Here is a 10,000-nt window from a genome sequence, read left to right as displayed (position 1 = left end):
GGTAGACGTGCTCTCCCTGGCGAGGGGGGACTTAGTGCACTGAGCCGTGCGGCGGCAGGTAGACGTGCTCTCCTTCCCGAGGAGGTAGACGTGCTCTCCCTGGCGAGGGGGGGGACTTAGTGCACTGAGCCGTGCGGCGGCAGGTAGACGTGCTCTCCTTCCCGAGGAGGTAGACGTGCTCTCCTTCCCAGGAGGTAGACGTGCTCTCCTTCCCGAGGAGGTAGACGTGCTCTCCTTCCCAGGAGGTAGACGTGCTCTCCTTCCCGAGGAGGTAGACGTGCTCTCCTTCCCAGGAGGTAGACGTGCTCTCCTTCCCGAGGAGGTAGACGTGCTCTCCTTCCCAGGAGGTAGACGTGCTCTCCTTCCCAGGAGGTAGACGTGCTCTCCTTCCCGAGGAGGTAGACGTGCTCTCCTTCCCAGGAGGTAGACGTGCTCTCCTTCCCAGGTGGTAGACGTGCTCTCCTTCCCGAGGAGGTAGACGTGCTCTCCTTCCCAGGTGGTAGACGTGCTCTCCCTCGGTGAGTAGACGTGCTCTCCCTGAGCTGGCAGGTAGACGTGCTCTCCATGGCGAGGGGGGACTTAGTGCACTGAGCCGTGCGGCAGGAGGTAGACGTGCTCCCCGCGGCCGGGCGGGCACTTAGCGCGCGGAGGCTGGAACCGCGGGGTAGACGTGGTCCCCGGGACGAGGGCCGCCTGGTATCGCCCGCCCGGCCCCCAACCCCCCCCCCCCCGCGGCGGCGTAAATGAAGAGAGGCAGTCGGCATGAAACCTTCTTTTATTAAGTGTTGTTTTCATCGAGCGTCTTTCATTAAAGGTTGTGTTCTGAAGCAGTCTTTTCTTCAACAGCGCTGTTCTCCGGGGAGAAGGTCTGCCGGCATCTCTAGAAATCTCCCCCCGCCCCTGACCGCCTCCCCCCCCGCCCCCGTTGCCGGTTTGCGCGGCGCCCCCCCCTCCCGACGTTGCCTCTTGCCGCTACCCCCCGCCCCCCCCCCGCTGCCGGTTTGCGCGGAGCCCCCCCTCCCGACGTTGCCTCTTGCCGCTACCCCCCGCCCCCCCCCCGCTGCCGGTTTGCGCGGAGCTCCCCCTTCCCGCCGTTGCCTCTTGCCGCTACCCCCCGCCCCCCCCCCGCTGCCGGTTTGCGCGGAGCCCCCCCCTTCCCGCCGTTGCCTCTTGCCGCTACCACCCGCCCCCCCCCCGCTGCCGGTTTGCGCGGAGCCCCCCCTTCCCGCCGTTGCCTCTTGCCGCTACCCCCCGCCCCCCCCCCGCTGCCGGTTTGCGCGGAGCCCCCCCCTTCCCGCCGTTGCCTCTTGCCGCTACCCCCCGCCCCCCCCCCGCTGCCGGTTTGCGCGGAGGCCCCCCCTTCCCGCCGTTGCCTCTTGCCGTTACCCCCGCCCCCCCCCCCGCTGCCGGTTTGCGCGGAGCGCCCCCGCCTGCCGTTGCCTCTCGCCGCGGCCACCACCGCCCCCTCCACACCCCCGGGCCCCCGTTACCGGTTTGCGCGGAGCCCCCCCCTCCCGACGTTGCCTCTTGCCGCTGCTGCCACCCCCCAGCTCCCCACACCCCCCGGCTCCCGTTAGCGGTTTGCGCGGAGCCCCCCCCTTCCCGCCGTTGCCTCTTGCCGCTACCCCCCGCCCCCCCCCCCCCGCTGCCGGTTTGCGCGGAGCCCCCCCGCCTGCCGTTGCCTCTTGCCGCGGCCGCCACCGCCCCCCCCCACACCCCCCGGCCCCCGTTACCGGTTTGCGCGGAGCCCCCCCTCCCGACGTTGCCTCTTGCCGCTGCTGCCACCCCCAGCTCCCCACACCCCCCGGCTCCCGTTAGCGGTTTGCGCGGAGCCCCCCCCTTCCCCCCCTTCGCGGGCTGCCGCTTCCCTCCCCGGGCTGCCCGGCTGCTCTCTAACCCCTGCGACCGAGGCGGCGCTGTTAGGGCGGCCGTGCCGGTGCCCCTTGCCGCAGCTAGCCTCTCGCCGCTGCCCCTCCCGTCCGTCGTCCCCCGTCCCCAAAAACTTGCTGCTCTCCACGCTGGAGCCTGCACGGGGGAGGTTGCGCTCCGCTCCTCCGGCCCTAAAGCCGCCCTCGCCCGCCCCCCCGGCTTGCCGCTTGGCTCGGCTGCCCGCCCCCCCCGCTAATCCCCCCAACGCCCCCACCCCAAAAACACCCCAGCCCTACCGCATGCCGCTCCCCCTCTCCCCGCTCTCGCTGACCGCTGCCACCCCCCCCCCCCACCCCTCCCCCCCGAAACAAACCCCCCAGCCCTACCGCATGCCGCTCCCCCTCTCTCCCTAGCCTGCCCCCCCCCGCCGTCGCTTGCTGCCGCCGCCGCCGCCGCCGCCGCCGCCGCCGCCGGGACCCGCCTCGGTCTGGTGGCGCGCGCTCGGAGATCCCCGGCTACCCGTCCGTCCGTCCCTCCCTCCCGCCCCGCCCCGGGGGAGGGCCCGGGGCAGCGCGGGCAGGCGGGGAGCAAAAAAAGGCGCGGGCGCCAAAAAACGTCGGGGTCCCGGGGTGGCGGAGGGGGGCGGCGGCGGGGGGCGGCGGCGGGTACACGGCGCCGGGTCCAGGGCGCCGGGTCCAGCCCGTCCCGGGGCGGGGACAGGTGGTGTCGTCCGTCCCCGCCCCCGTAACCTGCTCTGAAGCATCCGCTTCCCGCCGCGGTTCGCCCTCCACCCCCCCGCCGCACACGCAGCTGCCGCTTCCCGCCGCCTCTGCCCCCCCCCCGGGATCAACCACCCGCCGGGTCCAGCCGGTCCCGGTCCCGGGAACCTGCTCCCGGGGCCAGCCGGAGCCACGCCCCCCTCCTCTGACGCTTCCAGCTGCCGCCTCCCCTCCCACCCCCCAAACTCACACTGGCCCTCGCCGGCCCGCCCACCCGCCTACCTGCTTGCCCGCCGCCGCTGGGTGGCGTGCCGGACACTCTCGCACACAGGTACACAGACAGGGACACAGGGACACAGGCACTCAGGCACACAGGGACACAGGGACACAGGGACACAAGGACACAGGGACACAGGCACTCAGGCACTCAGGCACTCAGGGACACAGGGACACAGGGACACAGGCACTCAGGCACTCAGGGACACAGGGACACAGGGACACAGGCACTCAGGCACACAGGGACACAGGTGGCGGGCCGGAGGCCTCTCTCCACTGTGTGGCAGGGGTCCAAGAGCCACCCCAGCCCAACCCAGAGGGTCTTTTGCACCTCTCTAGAGGCCACCCAGAGACCCCAGGCCGCAGCAGAAGCCTCCCCCGCATGCTCTGCAGGCTTCCGACCCACCCCAGGCCGCACCAGAAGCCTCCCCCGCAAGCTCTGCAGGCTTCCGACCCACCCCCAGGCCACAGCAGAAGCCTCTCCCGCACGCTCTGCAGGCTTCTCAGCCACCCCAGGCCGCACCAGAAGCCTCTCCCGCACGCTCTGCAGGCTTCTCAGCCACCCCAGGCCGCACCAGAAGCCTCTCCCGCACGCTCTGCAGGCTTCTCAGCCACCCCAGGCCGCAGCAGAAGCCTCCCCCGCACGCTCTGCAGGCTTCTCAGCCACCCCAGGCCGCACCAGAAGCCTCTCCCCGCACGCTCTGCAGGCTTCTCAGCCACCCCAGGCCGCACCAGAAGCCTCCCCCGCACGCTCTGCAGGCTTCTCAGCCACCCCAGGCCGCACCAGAAGCCTCCCCCGCACGCTCTGCAGGCTTCCGACCCACCCCAGGCCGCAGCAGAAGCCTCCCCCGCACGCTCTGCAGGCTTCTCAGCCACCCCAGGCCGCAGCAGAAGCCTCCCCCGCACGCTCTGCAGGCTTCTCAGCCACCCCAGGCCGCAGCAGAAGCCTCTCCCGCACGCTCTGCAGGCTTCTCAGCCACCCCAGGCCGCACCAGAAGCCTCCCCCGCACGCTCTGCAGGCTTCTCAGCCACCCCAGGCCGCACCAGAAGCCTCCCCCGCACGCTCTGCAGGCTTCCGACCCACCCCAGGCCGCAGCAGAAGCCTCTCCCGCACGCTCTGCAGGCTTCTCAGCCACCCCAGGCCGCAGCAGAAGCCTCTCCCGCACGCTCTGCAGGCTTCTCAGCCACCCCAGGCCGCAGCAGAAGCCTCTCCCGCACGCTCTGCAGGCTTCTCAGCCACCCCAGGCCGCAGCAGAAGCCTCTCCCGCACGCTCTGCAGGCTTCTCAGCCACCCCAGGCCGCAGCAGAAGCCTCTCCCCGCACGCTCTGCAGGCTTCTCAGCCACCCCAGGCCGCAGCAGAAGCCTCTCCCGCACGCTCTGCAGGCTTCTCAGCCACCCCAGGCCCCAACAGAAGCCTCTCCCGCACGCTCTGCAGGCTTCCGACCCACCCCAGGCCGCACCAGAAGCCTCTCCCGCACGCTCTGCAGGCTTCCGACCCACCCCAGGCCGCACCAGAAGCCTCCCCCGCACGCTCTGCAGGCTTCTCAGCCACCCCAGGCCGCACCAGAAGCCTCCCCCGCACGCTCTGCAGGCTTCTCAGCCACCCCAGGCCGCAGCAGAAGCCTCCCCCGCACGCTCTGCAGGCTTCTCAGCCACCCCAGGCCGCAGCAGAAGCCTCCCCCGCACGCTCTGCAGGCTTCTCAGCCACCCCAGGCCCCAACAGAAGCCTCTCCCGCACGCTCTGCAGGCTTCCGACCCACCCCAGGCCCCAACAGAAGCCTCTCCCGCACGCTCTGCAGGCTTCTCAGCCACCCCAGGCCGCAGCAGAAGCCTCTCCCGCACGCTCTGCAGGCTTCTCAGCCACCCCAGGCCGCACCAGAAGCCTCTCCCGCACGCTCTGCAGGCTTCTCAGCCACCCCAGGCCGCACCAGAAGCCTCTCCCGCACGCTCTGCAGGCTTCCGACCCACCCCAGGCCGCACCAGAAGCCTCCCCCGCACGCTCTGCAGGCTTCTCCGCCACCACAGGCCGCACCAGAGGATCTTTTGCACCTCTCTGGACGCCACCCAGAGACTCCAGGCCGCACCAGAGGCCCCCCCCCCAACCATTTACAGGCTGCAGTGCCAGCCTAGGCCCCGCTGGCAGCCTCCCTTGTCTGCTTTGGAAGGCCTCCCATCCACTCCAGACCTGCCTGGAGGCCTCCCTCGACTGCTCCCGGGGCCCTCGAAGCCACCCTAGGCCTTTCTGGAGGACCTGCTCGACCGCTCGGGCGGCTTCTGACGCACCCTCGGCCATCCGGCGCCCAGCAGCTCCCAGGGCCAGGCACCGGCCTCCCCCTCCGGCCGCCCCTGGGGCCGGGGGTGGCTCGGACTCGGCGCCCCCAACGTGTCGTCCCGTCCCCCCCCCGCCCCGCACCGCCGAACATTCGCTGCAGCCGAGGGCTTGCCGCTCGACGCCTACCCCACCCGCCCAGCCCCCCGCTGCGGCCCGGCGCTGCCCCGGCCGCTGCGCCCCGCCTCTCATCGCTCCCCCCACCCGGCAACCGGCCGCCGGGCACGGCAAGTCCCAGGGCAGGGAACAGGTGCTGCCGGGACCCCCGTGCTGGCTGCCGGCTTCCCGGGGCTGCCCCGGGCACGGACAGGTCGCCCCCCCCGCCCCGGCGAATGTTCACCGAACCGGCTGCCGGCTGCCTTCGAGCACCCCCCGCCCCCCGCCACTATCGTCCCCCCCCGCCCCCCCTCCGCCTCCGCTGCCGCTTCTGCCCGCACCCCCTCCACTGCCTCCCCCCGCCGCCGGCGAACGAGTCGCCGGATCCGTAGGGTGCCGGGAGCCCGAACGGCGAGCGGCTCCGGCTGCTGCCGGGACCGCGGGGATTCGAGCCGCTCCGGCCGCGGCCGGGACCCCGTGCCGGAAGCCGGCATCCCGGGACGGCCCCGGGACGGCCCCGGTCGCCGGCCGGGTGACGTTCAGCGAAGCGGCTGCCGCCAGTCTTTGGGCCTCCCCCGTGCCGGGGCCGCGGGGCTTCGAGCCGGTCCGGCCGCGGCCGGGATCCGGGGCCGGACGATGGCTTCCCGGGCCGGTCCCGGTCGCCTCCCGGGTGACGTTCACCGAAGCGGCTGACGGCTGTCTTCGAGCCCCCCCCCCCCCTCCGCCTCCGCGGCCGCTTCTGCCCGCACCCCCTCCACTGCCTCCCCCCGCCGCCCGCGAACGAGTCGCCGGATCCGTAGGGTGCCGGGAGCCCGAACGGCGAGCGGCTCCGGCTGCTGCCGGGACCGCGGGGCTTCGAGCCGCTCCGGCCGCGGCCGGGACCCCCGTGCCGGAAGCCGGCATCCCGGGACGGCCCCGGGACGGCCCCGGTCGCCGGCCGGGTGACGTTCAGCGAAGCGGCTGCCGCCAGTCTTTGGGCCTTCCCCGTGCCGGGGCCGCGGGGATTCGAGCCGCTCCGGCCGCGGCCGGGACCCCGTGCCGGAAGCCGGCATCCCCGGACAGCCCCGGGACGGCCCCGGTCGCCGGCCGGGTGACGTTCACCGAAGCGGCTGCCGGCTGTCTTCGAGCCCCCCCCCCTCCGCCTCCGCTGCCGCTTCTGCCCGCACCCCCTCCACTGCCTCCCCCCGCCGCCGGCGAACGAGTCGCCGGATCCGTAGGGTGCCGGGAGCCCGAACGGCGAGCGGCTCCGGCTGCTGCCGGGACCGCGGGGATTCGAGCCGCTCCGGCCGCGGCCGGGACCCCGTGCCGGAAGCCGGCATCCCGGGACGGCCCCGGGACGGCCCCGGTCGCCGGCCGGGTGACGTTCAGCGAAGCGGCTGCCGCCAGTCTTTGGGCCTCCCCCGTGCCGGGGCCGCGGGGCTTCGAGCCGGTCCGGCCGCGGCCGGGATCCGGGGCCGGACGATGGCTTCCCGGGCCGGTCCCGGTCGCCTCCCGGGTGACGTTCACCGAAGCGGCTGACGGCTGTCTTCGAGCCCCCCCCCCCCCTCCGCCTCCGCGGCCGCTTCTGCCCGCACCCCCTCCACTGCCTCCCCCCGCCGCCCGCGAACGAGTCGCCGGATCCGTAGGGTGCCGGGAGCCCGAACGGCGAGCGGCTCCGGCTGCTGCCGGGACCGCGGGGCTTCGAGCCGCTCCGGCCGCGGCCGGGACCCCCGTGCCGGAAGCCGGCATCCCGGGACGGCCCCGGGACGGCCCCGGTCGCCGGCCGGGTGACGTTCAGCGAAGCGGCTGCCGCCAGTCTTTGGGCCTCCCCCGTGCCGGGGCCGCGGGGATTCGAGCCGGTCCGGCCGCGGCCGGGATCCCGGGCCGGACGATGGCTTCCCGGGCCGGTCCCGGTCGCCTCCCGGGTGACGTTCACCGAAGCGGCTGCCGGCTGTCTTCGAGCCCCCCCCCCCTCCGCCTCCGCTGCCGCTTCTGCCCGCACCCCCTCCACTGCCTCCCCCCGCCGCCGGCGAACGAGTCGCCGGATCCGTAGGGTGCCGGGAGCCCGAACGGCGAGCGGCTCCGGCTGCTGCCGGGACCGCGGGGATTCGAGCCGGTCCGGCCGCGGCCGGGACCCCGTGCCGGAAGCCGGCATCCCCGGACAGCCCCGGGACGGCCCCGGTCGCCGGCCGGGTGACGTTCAGCGAAGCGGCTGCCGGCTGTCTTCGAGCCCCCCCCCACTCCGCCTCCGCTGCCGCTTCTCCCCGCACCCCCTCCACTGCCTCCCCCCGCCGCCGGCGAACGAGTCGGCGGATCCATACCGTCCCGAGAGCCCGAGGCGGCGGCACCCAGTGCGGGTCCGGCCGAGGCCGGGACCCCGTGCCTGTCGCAGGCTTCCCGGGACGGCCCCGGAACGGCCGCGGTCGCCGGCCGGGTGACGTTCTCCGAAGCGGCTGCCGGCTGTCTTCGAGCCCCCCCCCCCCCTCCGCCTCCGCTGCCGCTTCTGCCCGCACCTCCTTCACTGCCTCCCCCCGCCGCCGGCGAACGAGTCGCCGGATCCGTAGGGTGCCGGGAGCCCGAACGGCGAGCGGCTCCGGCTGCTGCCGGGACCGCGGGGATTCGAGCCGCTCCGGCCGCGGCCGGGACCCCCGTGCCGGATGCCGGCATCCCGGGACGGCCCCGGGACGGCCCCGGTCGCCGGCCGGGTGACGTTCAGCGAAGCGGCTGCCGCCAGTCTTTGGGCCTCCCCCGTGCCGGGGCCGCGGGGCTTCGAGTCGGTCCGGCCGCGGCTGGGACCCCGTGCCTGTCGCAGGCTTCCCGGGACGGCCCCGGAACGGCCGCGGTCGCCGGCCGGGTGACGTTCACCGAGGCGACTGCCGGCTGTCTTCGAGCCCCCCCCCCCCCCTGCCGGAGCCGCGGGGATACGAGCCGGTCCGGCCGCGGCCGGGACCCCCGTGCCGGAAGCCGGCATCCCGGGACGGCCCCGGGACGGCCCCGATCGCCTCCCGGGTGACGTTCAGCGAAGCGGCTGCCGGCTGTCTTCGAGCCCCCCCCCCCTCCGCCTCCGCTGCCGCTTCTCCCCGCACCCCCTCCACTGCCTCCCCCCGCCGCCCGCGAACGAGTCGCCGGATCTGTAGGGGGCCGGGAGCCCGAGGCGGCGAGCGGCTCCGGCTGCTGCCGGGACCGCGGGGCTTCGAGCCGCTCCGGCCGCGGCCGGGACCCCGTGCCGGAAGCCGGCATCCCGGGACGGCCCCGGGACGGCCCCGGTCGCCGGCCGGGTGACGTTCAGCGAAGCGGCTGCCGCCAGTCTTTGGGCCTCCCCCGTGCCGGGACCGCGAGGCTTCGAGCCGGTCCGGCCGCGGCCGGGATCTCGTGCCGAACGTCGTCTTCCCGGGACGGTCCCGGGAGGGCCCCAGTCTCCTCCCGGGTGACGTTCACCGAAGCGGCTGCCGGCTGTCTTCGAGCCCCCACCCCTGCCGTGGCCGCGGGGATTCGCCCCGGTCCGGCAGCTGACGGTTCCCTGTGTCGGACGCCGGCTTCCCGGGACTGCCCCGGGACAGCCCCGGTCGCCTCCCGGGTGACGTTCACCGAAGCTGCTGCCGCCTGTCTTTGTCCCCCCCCCCCGTGCTCTCCCTCAGGCGGGAGGTAGACGTGCTCTCCCTCGGCGAGTAGACGTGCTCTCCCTCGGCGAGTAGACGTGCTCTCCCTCGGCGAGTAGACGTGCTCTCCCTCGGCGAGTAGACGTGCTCTCCCTCGGCGAGTAGACGTGCTCTCCCTCGGCGAGTAGACGTGCTCTCCCTGGGCGAGTAGACGTGCTCTCCCTGGGCGAGTAGACGTGCTCTCCCTCGGCGAGTAGACGTGCTCTCCCTCGGCGAGTAGACGTGCTCTCCCTGGGCGAGTAGACGTGCTCTCCCTGGGCGAGTAGACGTGCTCTCCCTGGGCGAGTAGACGTGCTCTCCCTGGGCGAGTAGACGTGCTCTCCCTGGGCGAGTAGACGTGCTCTCCCTGGGCGAGTAGACGTGCTCTCCCTCGGCGAGTAGACGTGCTCTCCCTCGGCGAGTAGACGTGCTCTCCCTCGGCGAGTAGACGTGCTCTCCCTCGGCGAGTAGACGTGCTCTCCCTCGGCGAGTAGACGTGCTCTCCCTCGGCGAGTAGACGTGCTCTCCGCGGAGATCGCGCTTGTCGCCAAGGGGTCGCTGTTGCGCTCTGCCTCCGCCTACGTCATCGTACAAGCCGGCGTGATTTCTGCGACCTGCCGCTGGGCGGAGGTCGGCTGGTTGTGCGCTCGCGGAGCTGACGGCCCTCCAGTTCCGTATATGAGGGAACGAGTGACGCCGAGCACTCCCAGGGCAGCGCTGCCGAGCGGCTGCTCCAAGCCACCCGCCAGGCGGCTGGGCAGGGGTCCGTCTGGCTTCTCGGTGGCTTTCGCCCGGGTCAGAGAGGGGACCCGCGGGGCCGAACAAAGGCGCGGCGGTTTGGAGCGGCCGCTGGCGCACCCTCAGCGGTGTTGGATGGGTTTCGCTCGTCCGTGAGCCGGAGCCCAGCCTGGGCTCGGCAACGAAAGCGGGGAAAAGAAAAAAAGTTGACGAGTGGCTGGCGCCGGCCACTGCCGAAGTGTGGAACCCCCGAAGCGACGTTTGCCCGGTGGGGCACGGGGGCAGAGAAAGCCGGGGAGACGTGGTGCCGGCGTCGGTCCCACCAAGAATGGAAAGCAAGCCCGTCCAGGCACGG

Source organism: Melanerpes formicivorus, unplaced genomic scaffold (genome assembly GCF_026170545.1).
Source record: "Melanerpes formicivorus ecotype bairdi unplaced genomic scaffold, bMelFor1.0.p_v2 SCAF_256, whole genome shotgun sequence".
Classification (NCBI taxonomy): Eukaryota; Metazoa; Chordata; class Aves; order Piciformes; family Picidae; genus Melanerpes; species Melanerpes formicivorus.
Note: the sequence above shows the minus strand (reverse complement) of the source record.